The sequence below is a fragment of the Choloepus didactylus genome, chromosome 1, assembly GCF_015220235.1.
Source record: "Choloepus didactylus isolate mChoDid1 chromosome 1, mChoDid1.pri, whole genome shotgun sequence".
Lineage (NCBI taxonomy): Eukaryota > Metazoa > Chordata > Mammalia > Pilosa > Megalonychidae > Choloepus > Choloepus didactylus.
This window is the reverse complement of record NC_051307.1, coordinates 147,324,632-147,342,477: the sequence shown is the minus strand read 5'-3', so window position 1 is coordinate 147,342,477 and position 17,846 is coordinate 147,324,632.

Below are 17,846 nucleotides of genomic sequence, written 5' to 3'. Positions count from 1 at the left end.
TTGTTGGGGATTCGTACCTCATAGTGAGCAGTTCACACTCACTAATTAAAACCCCTTGGAGCTCAGCTGAGCTATATTCGCTCGCTGTGAGAAAGCTTCTCTCAGGCACCATGAGGCTTTGTAGCTCGGGCTGTGGGGGAGGGCTCTCCTGATTTGGATCCGCAGTTCTTACTTATAGGTTTTCTGCTGTGATCTTGGGCATTCCTCCTAATTCAGGTTAGTGTATGATGAGTGGATGGTCACGTTTGTCCCCCTGCAGTTATTCCACAATTTTTACTAGTTGTTTCTGGTTTTTTTTTCAGTTGTTCCAGGGGGACTACTTAGTTTCCACTCCTCTCTATGCTGCCATCTTGGATCCTCCTCTCCCTACTACCTAAAATTTAAGACATCTAGTGAAAAGAAACAAGAAAGATTTAATATTTAAACGTAGATAAGAGACAAACAGCAAAATAAAAAAAATATTTTAAAACATACTACAACAACAGTTCATAATTTTAATAGCAATCTATAAAACACTTCTTCAAATTGAATCTGAAAAAGAGATCATACCAATAGGTAAATGGTCAAGGCTCAAAAACAAGCAATTTATATAAGGAGAAACACAATTGAAAGCATATGAAAATATCTTCAAGCTTAAAAATAACCAAATACATGTTTGGTATAGCTACAGTGAAATGCCATTTTTCTCTTATATTTGTAAAGAGTAGGATGTTTCTTAATATCTAGAGACAGGGAGGGGCATTCTCATACATTATCTGTGAAGATGTTAATTCAAATAATCTTTTTGGAAAGTAATGCATCAAGCTATATTAGAGCATATACTGTGCATTTGCTTTGACTCAGAAATCTCTCTTCTAGGGATGCACCCAGTGAAGATAATCACACAGGTACCAACTCCTGTGTTCACAAGGATATTCAACACAGCATTGTTTATAATCTAGAAATTACAAATAGCATATATATGTATACATATGTTTATATATACAGTAATGCACATGAATTTGCTTATAAATACATAAATATCTACTAGAAAAATGTTCTGAGGAGTCTCTTCAAAATGTTGTCATTAATTCTGAGTGTATAAGTTAATGCTTCCTTTAATACTTGAAACTTTATTTTTGTTAATTTGGTTTAGATATTTTTACAAATATATGTTTTATGTACTTTCAGGGTGTTAATATCACATTAGTTTATAAATACTAAAGTATTTTTTATCCATGCATAGGTACACACACAGTATTTTTAAATAAAAGCATTTATTTTATTGACACATTTTGGTTAAAACCTTGACATCAATAGTACTATAAAAATAAAATCTCATTCCAATACTTTGCCCAAAGAAAGGGTCATAGCTAGCTTTAATTTAGAACATCATGTGGAATTTTGTTTAATAACTATTTCATTGTTCTAAATATTCAGTACTATCACTTGTGAAATCAATGTAATCAAATACTACAGCAGTCTGTATATCCAGGGTAACTTTGTGGAAAAAAAACATTTACTTTACTTTAAAAATAAAATGAAGTGATTTTATACTATATCCAGAGCTAGTGACAATATAATGTAAAGTCAGCCATCTGAACCTATTGAAAATTAGATAATTTCATCAATGTTTTCATTAAGGGAGAGAGAAAGACAGAATAAAACAATATTAGATGTAAGAAGAATGCTCATGATTTTCCTTACTCTGAAATTTCTTGAGATCTTTTTAGAAGGTCAGCCATTTTTTTTTATTCAAACTTTATTTTTGTGGACTAGATTCAAGAATAGAAGCTGCTCCAAATGTTCAAGAAGACATTCTTTCAGTCATGACTACTTTGCACAAAAGCTCTAAAAAAGGAAGAAAACAGGCTCCTTGAAGGCTTTGATACTTGTCTGAAAAGCCGTTTTCTTCATCCTGAAATCTTACTTTAAAGTTACTTTTTTTGTGCAGATGGAAGATAGCATATATAGACTACTCACAGCATGTAGGGAATTTATATGTTCATTATATAACTATAAAGCATTTCTGATTTTCCTCTAATATGGGACTATAGTAAATGGATGCAATGATCACAAACCCGACATTTACTTCTTTTGGAGGACACTCCATCACAGTGTACTTCTAATTTATACAGGAATGTGCAATGGGATAACATAGGGAACATGGATTTACCAAACTATGAGCCTTACTTTGTCTTAATTCAAACCACCTGCCTTTTCACTTTCATTTTATTCAATAATTTCAGACAGAATAATTTGAAGGAGTAGTTGTCTCATTTCAATTCTAGGAGTTTGTTATCTCTTCTTCTCCTTCTCTTTTTTTCATCTAGTGGGAAAGCTATTGTTACTCCCTTGCTTCTTTACCATTATAACTGGGAAAACACCACCAGCATGACTCCTGGGGTGTGGTGACAGTTATTTTTTTCTTAATTAGTCAAAATGTGCAATGTGCTAATTACTTGATTCACTAGGAAAAAAAATCATTAAATAAAAATCACATTTGACTGGTTTTAGCATATTAGGGCATATATTTTTATTTAAATGCAGAGAGCATCTGAATGTTAACTAAGCCACAAAATATGTTCATAGTGAAACTAATTAACACTACAACACTGAGTACAATTCCCTTATGGGTTAATTTCTCAATGAAACTCATAGATACTTTTTGACCTACTATAATGTTCCTTCTGCCAAGGTTAAGAAAAAGATATCACCATAATTGGAGCATATGAGTCTGTATTAACCTGATTTAGGTTGGGGAATCAAGGATTTGCACAAGGAAGGAATTCATAATAATTAGGGTGTAAAACATGCAAGCATAGGGGCTTAAACACAGCATGAATTAATTATTCAGTGTTGTTCAGTCCATTTGGACTTATAAATTGCAAAAGGTCATATAGAGAAGATTGTAACCCTTATTCCCTTTCCAGTCTAACATCCTAAGACTTCTTAAACCTCAGTCCTTGCAGAGCACAAACTTATTTGAAATTATGAAATAATAATATGCAAAGAAAAAAAATAAGTAGGTACTTAAAATAATATGCCCTCCTTAGGTAATCTTAGACACCAAGAATGCTTGGATTTCACGTATCACTCGAATAGTTTTCACTTTCATTTTAAAAATAAATTTTGTAATAAATGAGTGTTGTTATGCATAACTATTTTGTTGATGGAGTTGGTAGTATCTTCATTTGGTGACATAGGTCTTGGTAAATTGATGATTTCATGATTTCTACAGATAATTCTTAGAGAATAAAACAAATATGGAATAACAAAAACACAAACAAAATAATCTTGGAACTTGTGGTAGGCTGGATAATGCCTCCCCCCAAACATGACCACATCTTAATCCTGGAACCTGTGAGATTGTTACCTTAAGTGGCAAAATGAACCCTGCAGATGTGATTAAATTAAGGATTTTGAAATGAAGAGATTAGTTTGGATTATCTGGGTGAGTCCAGTGTAACCACAAGGGTCCTTGTAAGAGAAAGACAGGAGGGTCAAAGTCAAAGTGAAGGTGACATGATGAAGGAAGCAGAGGAAGAAAAGTCAAGGCAACACAGAGTCATAAGCCAAGGAACATAGTGGCCTCCAGAAATGGCAGGGACTGGAGTCTCCCCTACAGCCTCCAGAAGAAATGCAGCCTTGATGACACCTTGATTTTAGCCCAGTGAATGTGACTTTGGGCTTCTGACCTCCAGAACAGTAAGATAATAAATGTGTGTTGCTTTAAATCACTAAGTTTGTGGTAATTTGTTGCAGCAACAATAGGAAACTAATTCAGAGACTATAAAAATCCAATAAGACACAAGACATCCCAAAACTATGTTAGTGTAGAATACTAGACCCCAAAAGAATGTAATCAGTGTAAGCATTAGAACTAGAAGATTTGGTATAATTCTCCCAAAGTTTCTGAAGTCCATATCTTTGCTATTTAGGAAACATAGAAAGTAAACATAGCAAACTTTTTACACTATAGTTAGAATTGATTAAATTCAACAAAATTTATAAAGGACTTTCTTTGAGCAACGCAGTCTATTGAATTGCTGTGAAAGATTAAAAGTAAGTAAAATAATGCATTTTCTGTCTTTAGGTAGCTTTCAGATTAGGAGAAAAGATAGATACAAAAATGTAGAGTAGAAAATAGGATGTTTTTAAATAATGAGAAGTCATAATTTAGAGGACCCAATTTACTGAGAAAGGACTCAGCAGGATAGTTCGATTCTGTAAGATGAGGTTATGTAAAAAAGTAGTAGGCAAAAATAGTAGAGACTATGAAAATCAAATTAGAGGTGTTGAAGAGTGAGTGAAGAGCGAGAAAGTGTTGATAGTGTGTAAACATTATTCTTTCAATTAGTTTTCTTGAGCTGCTTTATAAAATTCTTTACTAGAGAACTCCATTCAGCCTATAAACATGCTCTCCCAGTCTAGAAGTCCCCACGGTTCTCTCCTCGGGATATCTCAGTTGTGAATTTTACATCCCCTCCCAATCACAGGCAACCTTTCTGAGAGAGTCAGGTCAACAGTTACTACCCAGTAACTGCCCTAGCCAAAGATAAGCAAAATGTCAGCAATTCCGAACTTAATGAATACTTTTAAGTCCTCAAGGTATTGCAGTTGACCAAGAGTTAGATTCTCCTTCTCCTCTCCCCCTTCTGGCCCTTCTGGGTCTCTTCTTATGTATTTTGGTTTCATTTCTAGGTTCTTCTCTCTGCTCACTTCTTGATTGCTGATTCATTTAAGGTTCTGTCCTTATCTTAGACTCTGTTGGTGCTGCCCACATTTCACTGATTCCTCCTAATAGGTTCTATGCACTCATTTCCCAGGTTCTCTGTGCTTTGCTGCTAATGGTTGTCATTTACAGCTTTCTTCAAGGACTTCCTTAAGACTATTGGAGCCACTTTGACCTCCTGCACAGAGATACAAAAATGCCTGAGAGTATATGTACCCCTGAGGGCAGCACATCGCCAAAGTCTGCCTGATGTAGAAGATAATCCAGCTCCCTTGTCTTGAAGGAGGACGAACCTTGAGGTATAATTTAAGACCCAAGTTTCCGATGAGACAGAGGCCAGGACCTTGCTTGAAATTGCACTCTCACTTGGTGTTTTCCTCTTCCCAGTCCTGCTCCTCCCTCCCCCCTACTGATTTCTCCTAGGAGCACTTTCTTAATACATCACTTATACATAGTTTCTTGTCTCAGAATCTGCTTCTGGGGAATCTTGCCTAAGACACTCCACACACAATAGATTGTGGTGTATATCATGTTAACTCCCAAAGCAGCATCTTTAGCCCTAACCTCTCTGCTACAGATTGGGTCATTCAAATATCTAGGAGATATCCCCACTTTTATATTCTATCACTCTTGCTTTTGTGTTGAAAATAGAAGATGGGAGAGTGAGCTAGAGAAGTAGCAAGACCAGTTAGGAGGCAATTGTGGTAACCCAGAGGAAAGACTATGGCTCAACCAAAGTGGCAGTAGCAGAAGTGGTAAGATGTGGTTGCATTCTGGTTGTATTTTGAAGGGAGGGTCAATAGGATTTCCTTAGAGTTTGGGTGTAGGATATGAGATAAAGAGATGGATAAATGGAGGCTGTAAGTTTGGGGCCTGAACAAATAGAAGTATTGACTTACCATTACCTGAGATGGGAAAGGTGAAACAAGTTGAGGCAGATTGAGTTTAAAATGCCTATCAGACATATGCACATGAAGATGTCAATTCGAATTCAACATAGCACAAGCTATACTCCTCATCACTTTCCTCCTGTTTCCAAGATTGTTCTTACCCCTATATTCACTCTTGGTTAACAGGGAATAAGATAATATAAATTGGCAATGATTATTTTTTAAAAGGGAATATGATAGCAGAAACATAGAATGAAGCATGATTGAGAATAATTAACAAAACATGCATACCAAAGAGCTCTACACATGGCATGGCCAGAAATGTGTCTCTAAGCCTTATGGCAACAAGTTAAGCAATTCAATGTTTCTAAGTTAAAAATTAGTCAATTTCTTAAAAGACGTCCAACCACATCTGATGCCAAAATTAAAAAAAAAATTTCCTGGGTGTCCTCAATAAGAGCAGATTGTGTAATACTAGTAAATATTTTTGCCCAGAAAGATTGGAATGAGTTCAAAGAGCTGATGCTGATAATTTCATATCAAGGTTAAATTTAGTAAAAAGAGTTTGACAAGGTACTATTGATATAATGCTATTTCAATTTTCAATTAAAAGCAGAACCATATTCTTAACCAACTGTTGTGGTATATGAAATTTATTCATTTATTTGACTATTGCTGAGAACCTAGTATGTAAAAAGTACTGTTGTCACTTGGGATTTATGAGAGAACAAAAACAGACTAAAATATTTCTGACTTCATAATGGGGAGAGACAGACAATAAACAATAACTTTGACAAATAAGTAAGTAATGTAGTGTGTTATAAAACATGAGCGCCATTGAAAAAGAAAAAGAACATGTAAAGAGAATCAAGAGGTTGGAATTTTAGAAAGAATGGTCAATAGGCCTCATCAAGAAGACAGCATATAGGGAAAATTTAAAGATGGTGAAATATTAGTTATGTGGGTATTTGAAGAAAGCAAATTCCAGGCAGAGAAAACAGCCAGAACAAACATTATTAATGGAAAGTTTGAGGAACAGTGAGGTCAGTGTGGGTGGATCAGCCAGTGTGGCTGTGAGTATGGGGGAGGATTGTAGGAGGTGAGATAAGAGAGGTGATGGGACACTAGGTCAATGCAGACCTATTATAGGTTTTGAGCTGAAGAACAGCATTATATGAGGTATCACTCTTGCTGTTGCGTTGAAAATAGAAGATGGGAGAGTGAGCTAGAGAAGAAGCGAGACCAGTTAAGAGGCAATTGTGGTATCCCAGAGGAGAGATGATGGCTCAACCAAAGTGGCAATAGTGGGAGTGGTAAGATGTGGGTGGATTCTGGTTGTGTTTTGAAGGGAGAGTCAATAGGATTTCCTTAGAGTTTGGATGTAGGATATAAGATAAAGAGATGGATAAATAGAGGCTGTAAGTTTGGTGTCTGAACAAATCGAAGTATTGAGTTGCCATTACCTGAGATGGGAAAGGTGGAACAAGTTGAGGCAGATTGAGTTTGAAATGTCTATTAGACATCCACATGATGTCAAGAAGACAGATGAACATATGAGTCTAGAGTTTGGTGCTAGGTAGATTTACTAAGAGTATAGAAAAAGGCCAAAGTCTGACACCTGAGGCTTAAAGGAGAAGCAGACTGGCAAAAGAGACTGACAAGAAGCTACCAATGTAGCAGAAGAAAACCCCAAAGGGTGTCAAATGTGGGAAGTCAAGTCAAGAAGGTATGTCAAAGAGGAAGGAGTATTCAACTGAGTCAAAATGTGCTTGTAGGTTAATTAGATGAAGAATGAAAAATTTACCATCGGGTTTAGCAACATGAAGGTTATTGATGACTTGTTTAAGTCATTTTTGGTAAAGTGATGGAAGTGGAAAACTTTGTTGGAGTGGGTTTGAGAGAGGATGGGAAGAGAAGAAACAAAGTTAGGAACAGATAAGTATATACACGACTTGTTTCTAGCCATCCACTTCCCTTCAATAATGGCCCAAGAGAAAAATAGAAAATAATTTTACATCTAATATACAGACAAATGAGATATCAAACTCCCAAGTTTTATTCTCCATTAGTATGCCTTCAAAAATTTTGACCTGGAAAATGTTTGAGGCAAAAATAATCAAGCTTAGTCATAAACTATTCAATGACTTTTAGCTCATCGTTTTGAGCAATTCCTTCTTGGTTTAAAATCAAGGTTAATAATGTATAGATATAATGATGTTCATAAATATATATAGAGAGAGAAATTGTAAACTGATATTCATCAACCCATGCATTTAGTATTCAAATATATAAATGCTAGTTTGTGTAACATGCCTGAACCACTGCAAATGCCCTATAATTGTCTCTTTAGCTCAGGATTGATTGTCCCAATTCAGTCATTTCTTCCTTCTTTCCTTCTTTCAACTAATATAGCAAATATTTTATTGAGTATGACTAGACACTGGGCACTTTTATAAGCACTAGGATTTGGCAATAAACAAATAAGATAAAAATCTCTGAATTCATGGACTTTACATGCCAGTATGAGTAGAATAAGTAAATTATTTGTTAGAGTTAACTGCCTTGGAGAGAAGTAAAGCAAAGGAGTGGAATAGGAAAGATTTGGAATGATTTACAATTATAATTTTGTTAATATGTGCTCTGTGGCCCACTCTATCTTGGTGAATGTTCCATGTGAGCTTGAGAAGAAAGTATTCTTGTGGTGGTGGGTGTTGGAAGGAGTAGTCTATAAATGTTTTTAAACTTGATTGATATATATCCTTACAGATTTTCTGCCTGCTTCATCTATCAGTTACTGAAAGAGGAGTGTTGATATCTCCAGCTTAAATAGTTATTAAGTTCTGCCTTTTAAGTTCTATCAGGTTTTGCCTTATGTATTTTTAAAGCTGTTTAATTGAGATATATTCACATACCACACAATCTATCCAAAGTGTACAATCAATGGCTTTTAGTAAATTCACAGATTTGTGTATTCATCCACAATCAATTTTAGAATATTTTCCTTACTCCCAAAAGAAAAACCCCATGCCTCTTAGCAATCTCCTCTGCATCATATTTTTATGCTCTGTTTTTAGGTGCATACATGTTTAGGAATGTTACGTCTTGGAGAATTGACCCCTTTATCATTATTTAATGCCTTCTTTATCCCTGATAATCTTTCTTATTCTGAAATCTGCTTTCCCTAAAATTACTATAGCTACTTCAGCTTTCTTTTAATTATTGTTAGCATGGTGTATCTTTCTCCACTCCTTTACTTCCTATTTGAGTTTTTGTATTTAAAATGGGTTACTTATAAACAATATATAGTTGGATATGGTTTTTTAATCCATTCTAACAATCCTTGTCTTTTTTTTTAAATTCAATTTTATTGAGATTGTTCACATACCATACAATCATCCAAAGTATGATTGGTACCATCACACAGCTGTGCATCCATCACCACAATTATTTTTTTTTCCAATTTTTAGAACATTTTCATTACTCCAGAAAAGAAATAAAAGCAAAAAAGAAAACTCAAATCCTCCCATACTCCTAATTCCTCCCTCTATTATTGACTCATAGTATTGGTATAGTACATTTGCTACTGTTGATGAAAGAATGTTAAAATACTACTACCTGTAGTACATAGTTTGCATTAGGTATATTTTTCCCTATATACCTCTCTATTATTAACTTCTAGTTGTAGTGTAATACATTTGTTCTAGTTCATGAAAGACATTTCTAATATTTGTACAGTTAATCATGGACATTGTCCACCACAAGATTCACTGTCTTATACATTTCCATATGTTGACTTCCTTCAACTTTCCTTCTGGTGACATACATGACTCTAAGCTTCCCCTTTCTGCCACATTACACATCATGCAGCACTGTTAGTTATTTTCACAATAACATGCTCCCGTCACCTCTGTCCTTTTCCAAACACTTAAGTTCAACCTAGTTAAACATTCTGCTCATAATAAGGAACCACTCCCCATTCTTTAGCCTTGTTCTATATCCTGGTAACCTGTATTTCATGTCTATGAGTTTACAGATCATAGTTAGTTCATATTAGTGAGACCCTGCAGTATTTGTCTTTATGTGTCTGACTTATTTCACTCAATATAATGCCCTCAAGATTTCTTCATCAACCCGTTTTTTTTAAAAGACGCTTTTGTTCACACAGCATATATTCCGTCCTAAGTAAATAATCAATGATTCCCTGTATAATCACATATTTATGCATTCACCACTATCGCCACTATCTATATAAGGAAATCTCCATTTCTTCCACAAAGAAGGAGGAAGAGTCAAAGAAGGTAGAGAGACAAAGGAAAAAGAAAAAGAAAGAAAAAAATGACAGCTAAAAAGCAATAAAAGGAAAGATGGAATTAAACTAAAGTAGAATAAAAGAGTCAGACAACATCACCAATGCCAAGAGTCCCATACCCCTCCCTTATGTCCCCCTCTTATAGACATTTGGCTTTGGAATACTGCTTTTGTTACATAAAAGAAAGCATAATACAATGTTTCTGTTAACTATAGTTCCTAGTTTGCATTGATTGTACTTTTTCCCCATACCATCCCATTTTTAACACCTTGCAAGGTTGACATTCATTTGTTCTCCCTCATGTAAGAACACATTTGTACATTTTATCACAATTGTTGAGCACTCTAGGTTTCACTGTTATGCAGTCTCAGTCTTTATCTTTCCTCTTTCCTTCTGGTGTCCCACATGCTCCTAACCTTCCTCTTTCAACCATATTCACAGTCATCTTTGCTCAGTGTACTTACATTGTTGTGCTATTATCACCCAAAATTGTGTTCCAAACCTCTCAGTCCTGTCTTTTTCTATCTGTCTATAGTGCTCCCTTTAGTATTTTCTGTAGGGCAGATGTCTTGTTCACAAACTCTCTCATTGTCTGTTTGTCAGAGAATATTTTAAACTATCCTTCATATTTGAAGAAAAGTTTTGCCAGATATAGGATTCTTGGTTGACAATTTTTCTCTTTCAGTATCTTAAATAGATCACACCACTTTCTTCTTGCCTCCATGGTTTCTTCTGAGAAATCCTCACATAGTCTTATCAAGCTTCCCTTGTATGTGATGGATCACTTTTCTCTTGTTGCTTTTAGATTTTCTCTTTGTCTTTGATGCTTGATAATCTGATTATTAAGTGTCTTGGAGTATGGCATGGTCTGGTAGGTTTTAAAAGCATCATTCTTGCTCCTTTTGAGATTAGACTAGAAAACAGCAAGTGTAGAAGTGGAGAGGCCAGTTAGGATGTAAATACAGCAATCTAGATGTGAGAATATGGTGACTCAGATCAGTGTGGTAGTGGTGGAAAGGGTGAGAACCACTCAGGTTCTGGATATATTTTCAAGGTAAAGGTCAATAAGATTTGCTTGATTGGAGTTGAAAGAAAGCATGTAGTCAATCAGGTCTCCATGCAAGTTTTCCTTGAGAAATGGAGAAGGCATTTACCCCCATGACAGTGGTCTTTCTGAGCTACAAATATGACTACATCTCATCTAAGATAAACATTATTTAGTGCCTCACCATTGTTTCCAGTCAAATTTCCTTAGAATGGCATCCAAGCACCTTCTGCCCATCGTGACTTGACATTTGTCATTAGTCTACCTCTCTAGCCCTAACCCTGCCCCTCTTCAAGCCTTTTGTATCACTTATGCTTAGCCCTTTGTAGTTCTACTGAAATGCTATTTCTTTCATTTAGAATCACCTTTCCCCCTTCCCTTCAAATGGCTAACTCTTGCTGATACTTCAAAATTCAGTTCAGATGTTACTTACCCTGAAAAATTTTAAATCATTCTCTTGTATTTGCCCCTTCCAAATCTGGTGAGGCTGTCTGTGTCTTAGATTCATCTGTGATCTTGTGCTTATTTCATTTTATTGCAAGTGTCAAGTGATGTGGTTGCTTCGCTGCCTGACGGTGACTATCTTGGGGAGACAGGATGAGCAGAGACCTTATGATCTTATTCTGTCTGTGATTAGAGTGGCTGACACAGTCCACATGCTCAATATGTGTTAATGAGATAAAATGTGGTAGTTCCTGATACTGTTTGGTTTGGGTTTTGTACGTTTGTTTTGTTTTAAATTTTGAGTTTGGAGAGCCAGACAAGTTTTGAAAAGTGCCTGTAGCATGTAAAGGAAAATTCATTTCATTATGCCATAGGGAGAAATAAAAGTAAGTAACTAGCCCACACATATTTGGCAGCACATGCTGTTGAACGACTAGAAAGGCCCATACAGTTTTAGAAGAGAAAGAAAATCTCATGTCTTCCGCTTTTATAAAAACAAAAATTTCAGATATATTAGCAGTTAAAATCCATAGTTACATGTTCTACCCATATTTTAAATTATTTTTTCCCAAAGTATTAAAAGGGGGTGTTTTGTTTTGAACAATTTAATTAATTTAATTCATTGTTTTTACTTTTATGCTCAAAGATGAAGATAAATAGCCATGTGACCAAGCAGGGTTCTTCCCTTTGAATAGTACATCTTTTCTAGAATCAAATAATCCTATGAAACAATGGAGGATTTTATAAAAGACCAATAGATCCTGCTGTGTATTCACTGAAAAATAGTACAGTTCAATGGAGAATTTATGTGCCCCCAAAGAGCTGCTATTGATAGACTTCTTTGTCAACATTCACTTCTGAAAAAGCAATAAGATAAAATACATCCACAAAGACTACAATCTAGGACAGGTCAGATGAAAATTATATTTAATCTTCAAAATCAAAGGTCTAAATTCCAGCTAGCTAGGCTAAAAGTAAAGAGACTCAGGTGTTGAAAAGAACTTAAAACCTAAAGAAGAATTCTACAGATGTCAAAAATAGAGCAATTTTTAAAGAAATGGTATCTTAATGAAAGAACACACAAATGCTATGTAATAAAAATTAAGGTCAAATATGTTGCAAAAATTTCCATCAATAGCCAGAGTCTGCTGTTTCATGAACAAAGGGATGTATATTTTTTTCTTTATAACTATAGGACTCTGTAAGAGAATCAATAAATTGGAATGCATTGTACTATTTTCAAAATCAACTTGAACTTCAGGGGTTCTGATTTTGTAGTGAAACTGTAAGTGCTAGGGTTTGAGTTCCTTTAAGAGTAGGAAATATATCTTATTCTTGTAAGAAAGATTGAGAAAAGGTAGAGTTGTCTCTGATGTGAAATGTCTCTGAAAACCTCAACATTTTGATGTTACAGTACAACTCAGAAATTGTATTGTTCCATTTTCCAACCAATATTTCCACTTGAGGAAATGGGGAAGCATTTGCTAGACATGCTAAATAGAAAGTACAAAATAGAAGTTTATAAGATGGGCTCAAAAAGCCCATCTTACGAGTAGACCTTTAGGTAACTCTTAGGGCGGGAGGAGTTGTTGGGAGTTTGGGTGGGTATAAAGGCAAATATGGGACTTTGCTTTTTCCATGCATTTCTTAACCTTAACTGTGTCCAGTGATTATATATACCCCTTAAATCCAAGGTATCTTTAAGCAATTTGAATTTTGTTACTATCCCACATAAAAGTATAAAAGTATATCCTACTCGTATGCCCAAGAAATGAATAATAATCAGCAAGTTTAATTTTTTGACAAATGGAGAATTTGCACCAAATTAAATGCATGTTAAATGGCTAACAGACAAGCTCAGTGTTTGTATTTTTGGAATGGAATCTAATACATTAATTTGCTTAGAAGATGATCTATAAAAGCATGCCGACTTAATTTTACTTATTTAATTTACATATAAATGCATTCTTCATGTAATGTTTAATGAAGAAAGAACCACTTTTGATCAACACCATCAAAGACAGTCCACAGCAGCAATAAGCATTGTTATCATTTTTTTACAAGACAAATCAATTCATATAAAATATATATATTGTGTATTTTGGATGACATATCATTCAATACACATTATTTTTCAACTTCCTTTTTTGCTCTTTTCACATGTCAGAGCACATAAATCTAGCTCATTCTTTTTTTTTTTTTTTTAACTACTGGGTAGAACTATGTACAATGGATCTTCTATAGTTCACGCAAACATTCCCCTATTGATGGACATTTAGTTATTTAGGTTATTTTCTTTCCTCTCTTCCCTTTTTGTTCTCCTCCTTCTTTATTTTTCTTATGACCACAATGTTACAACACTTGTGCATGTCTCTACCTGATAGAGTTATAGGGAAAATGTTGAAAGGAAAGACAAAAACATTTACGTTTTCACAGATGTTGTCTAATCACCCTCCAAAAAATCTGTATCAAATTATATGCCTCCAAAAAAGCTTCATGAAAATATTAATTCCTCTACAACCCAAACAACATTTGATATTTTTAAGCACCCAATGGATAAAATATGCACCTCATTGTGTCAACATTTTCTCTGCCCTCATGAATAGTAAAGCTGAGTATCTTTTTATGTTTATTGGCAATTTGTATTTCCTTGACACTGTATAAATAGGAGATAAATGAATGATTAAATTACTGAATGAACCAATGCATTTAGGGTGCTAGAGAAATAAAAATGAAAGTTAATCATTGATGGCCAGGAAAATGAATATGTTTCCCTGGCCTTGTAATTACAGTCTTATTATGACAAACACAGAAAATAGATAGAGCTGTTTTATTTTTATTATGCACATAGAGATCATGTATAATTTGTGGTTATCAACTGGACTACAATGAGTATGAGTTTACAAGCCCACTAGGTATCAAAACTCATTCCAGTTACATTTATCTTCTTTTTCTTCTTGAGGAATTCTGGATTTAACATCTGTGGTTCAATATATTGTATTATAACACTATTAATTTTAGCTGTAAAGTAGGGTCAGGCAAGGTGGTGTGTGTGTGTATGTGTGTGTGTGTGTTTGTGTGTTTGCCTGCTAAACTTCTTATTATACTTAGACAAAATTGTGTGAAGCTCATATTTGGAATCCTCCTTTATCTCCATCACCCCTCCATTTCCCCAAATCCCTTTCTACCCTTGAGCACCCATTATTCCTTTCCTCATCTCTTCATATCACCCTAACATGCTTTCAGAGTCCTCATTTACATGAAGGACTTAGTGTATTACTTCTCCCAATAGCATGTTATTCTAACAGTAATCAAAGACTTATGCTAAATGACAGAAATCCCAAGTACGGAATTGTTGAAATCAGCTAGTTAGAGAGGAAGGTAGTGTAATTCTGATAAGCAAGGGCAGTGCTGAAGCGAATATCGAAAACATTACATAGATTTTCCAGTATCAAATTAATTGGATTTGGTAATTTAATTGCCACAAGCATGGCTAATTTACTATGTGTAAGGTGTTATATTAAACTACATTTTTAAAACTTAGTCCTCATGGCATTCCTACTCTCCCCTTTAAGAGATTAGGAGACTGAAAGCACATTAATATAAAGGAAATATATATGAAACATATTTTCTGTAACTAACATAGAGCTAATTTTCAAAGCTGACCCTGTTGATGACGGTTAAGTGTGACATTTAGACACTGCAAATGATCATGAGATTAAGGAAATTTTATAAACACTCCTAAGCTATAAAAGTGACCCAACTTAAAGTAGACTTATATAAACAACTGGAATAAAGGATATTTCCAAATTATGCAAGCTCTTTCATTTTACCATATTTATTAAGTTATTTGGGTGTTGCATTAAAAAAGGAACAAAAACATAACATAAAAACCAAAAACAAACTAAATCAGGGAGGATCTTGACCTTGAAGGATCCAATACAGAAAAGGGAAGTGCCGTAAAGCATGTGGTATACCTTATGCCAAATTTCTTCATATAAGGATGCTGCTATAAAATGTAAATATCTTTAAAGGATTAACCCTTCGACATCATGAAAATATGCACATTTTCAAAGGGGTGAGGCATTTTCTTATCTGAACATCTTTAAAGGGGGGAAATCAATAAATGGCATGAAAAACTTCAAAGAAGGACCTCCTGTCAATGACAGAAGTTCCTCAGCAATGCGGAGGCTTTGAAGGAGGACTCCCAGTGCTGGGAAAACTTTGAAGTGACTGAAAACAGACATTTATAATTACGGAAAGGTGCAGTGTCCAGCAGGGACAGTACAAAGACACTTCTGAGGTAGGTACAGATGGAGATTGGGAGGTGGCAGGGACACTGACCTTGCAGCCTCCCAACCTAAAAGACTTTCAGGTCAACTCAATAATCATATGTGAAACAGCAAGTGTGGAGTGAGAACAGTGGCGAGAGGCTAGACACCACTTTATTTTAGAGCTCACATTTCAAAAAAGAAAAAGTAAAACCTCAGCACCCTAAAGCGGATCTTAATACATTCCGCCTGTGCAGGGTTCCTGTGTAGCTGCTTGATCTATTAAGCTGTTATCAACACTCAGCTTTCTGCAAACAAGCATTCTACAAGTGTGAAAAAGACTCCCAATGGGCTTCTTTAGGCCCTTTAGTCCCCAAATGTATGATTCTGTGGTCTTTTAAAATGTAGTTATTATATAAATATAATATTTATATATAAATATTATATAAATAATATCATATATGTAAATATAAATAATATATTTATATATAAATATTATTTAAATATTATCTTTGTTATAGAAATAAAGGTTATTATATTAAAGTCAGACAATATTCTAAAGAGTGACTTAACCATTGTTTAATTTGAGCCAAAACTATTCTGGGGCAATTGATTCGGTGTTCATTTACTGAACCCAATTGAGGACATTTTTGAATGCCATAATAGGTGGACCTAACACTTGACTGAGAATCAAAGGCAGCCTAGACAAAGTCAAAGGCGGTCAATTTCATTGCTATTTTATTCCCTAAATTAGATCTCTTTTTTGTCCTATTTTCTCTGAATCCTGCTTTGTGGTGCCATTCATTGTGGAGTACAGTACTATGCACATTCGCTATCCGTCCTCACTGAGATTACAGTAAAGGTAGGGACAAAGACATTAGCCAATAATCAAACAGAGAAATGTAAATTACACCCTGATAGAGGCTTTAAAGAAAAGGTATATCAAGCACTCGATGTGTTCGGAAGAATCAGGTAGGTTTCCTGAGGAAATGCCACTCGGGCTGAGATCTGAAGGGTGAGTAGTCATTAACCAGGTAGCTTTTTAGGGTAGATCTGGGAAGTAAGTCAGGCACCGGGAGCAACAAGTACAAATGCCATATGAAGGAGGGCAGGATGAATGGCACTTATGGAGAAGTTACAGGTTAGGGAGGCCAGGGCCAGATGATGCAGAACTTGTTAAGGACTTTGGTCTTCATCCTAAAAACAACAGGAAGCATTGGGAGCATTTTAAGCATGTGGTTGATATGATCAGATCTGCATATTGAACAGATCATTCTGTCTTCAGCATGAAGAATGAATTGTGAGGAGGGAAGGCAGAAGAATGTCTGAGAAGAAACTAGTTAGGAGGCCACTATAGTAGGCCAGATAAGAGATTACGGTAGATTAGACAAGATTGGTGGCAGTCATGATGGAAATGAGTAAGAAGATTTGAAAGACACTTTGGGTGTAAAATTGAAAGTATTCAATGTTGGAAAAAATGAGTGAAGAAAAGGAGGGAGCACAAAAATGAGGACCATATTTCTGCATGTTTGGTGGGTCATTCACTTAAAAAGGAAATCCTGGAAAAGGATTAGATTTGGGGATAGAATAATAACAGCAATTTTGGTTATGTTGAATTTGAGACACAGATATTTTTGAGTCATTCAAGTAGGGATGTCAAAGTAGCCATTTGTGTACATGAATCTGGAAGAGACATCTTGGCAGGAGGCAAACACATTTGAATCACTCATTTATGATGATAATTTAAGATAATATGCTTACTTAGGAAGAAATACTGGAAATGAGAAGATTACACAAGATCTGTAAGGAAAGAACTCCAACATTAAAAGCCGTGTAGTTTTCCTAGATAAATCAGGACAGTTTTCCTTGTAGGATTCCCATAGTTTTCATATTAAAAATTAATCTGCATTTCAAACATGATAAAATATGATATTCTAGTCTACATTTTAAGTTTTTGAGATGATGAGAATATTATTCCATCAATTTTCATAAACATCTTTTAATTTCTTCTGGAATTTTACCAATACAATTTAATTTTCCATGGAGGTTAATGTGTTACTGCAGCTGCCCACCTGTCAGTTGTTTGCCCTTGATCTAGACTCTTCCAATTCATCCCCTTCTCTTCAGTCAGAAACATTTTCCCAACAGTAGAATATGATCATGTCACTTTTTT